Source organism: Etheostoma cragini, chromosome 17 (genome assembly GCF_013103735.1).
Source record: "Etheostoma cragini isolate CJK2018 chromosome 17, CSU_Ecrag_1.0, whole genome shotgun sequence".
Classification (NCBI taxonomy): domain Eukaryota; kingdom Metazoa; phylum Chordata; class Actinopteri; order Perciformes; family Percidae; genus Etheostoma; species Etheostoma cragini.
In genome coordinates, this window is record NC_048423.1 from 24,188,889 (window position 1) to 24,189,476 (window position 588).

Below are 588 nucleotides of genomic sequence, written 5' to 3' on the forward strand. Positions count from 1 at the left end.
CCCCCCCCCCCCCAGCTAAATATTAAATAGCAGGCCATAAAGAAGATGGATGATTGATCAGAGGAGTTTCTGGAGGCCATCTGCAGTCACAGCCTTTTGGAGCTCTGACGGAGGCCTCGGACAGTTTTATTTGGTAATTTACTCGTGCTTCGGTCCCGCTGTGACATTTGATTACACGCCCTGTCTTGGATCTTTGCAGAGCGGGCCTCCCGCCTGCACCCGAGCCCGTTTTATTCTCCATCAGTGAACCCAACATCGGTGCTGATGGATGCGATGTCTTCATCTGATACCCGCTCCCAAATGGAGAAACCTTCCCTTTTCCACGTAGGTTTTTAATTTCACCTCTGGGATGTGTATAGGGCCGACCCGGGGGCTGTGAGCCGCTCCCCTGGAGCTCCACGGGCCCCCGCTGCCAAAGACCCTCTTAAATTATCCCCCAAAAAAGATATCGGCTTAGCTCTCCCATGTTTCCCTGTAACTGGTAATACTCATGAACAGGAAGATATTTCACACTTCTTGTAATTCAAGCATCATGTTGAAATCTCCAAGACCGAACAACCAAAATTCAAAATCTTTAACGCTTAATAA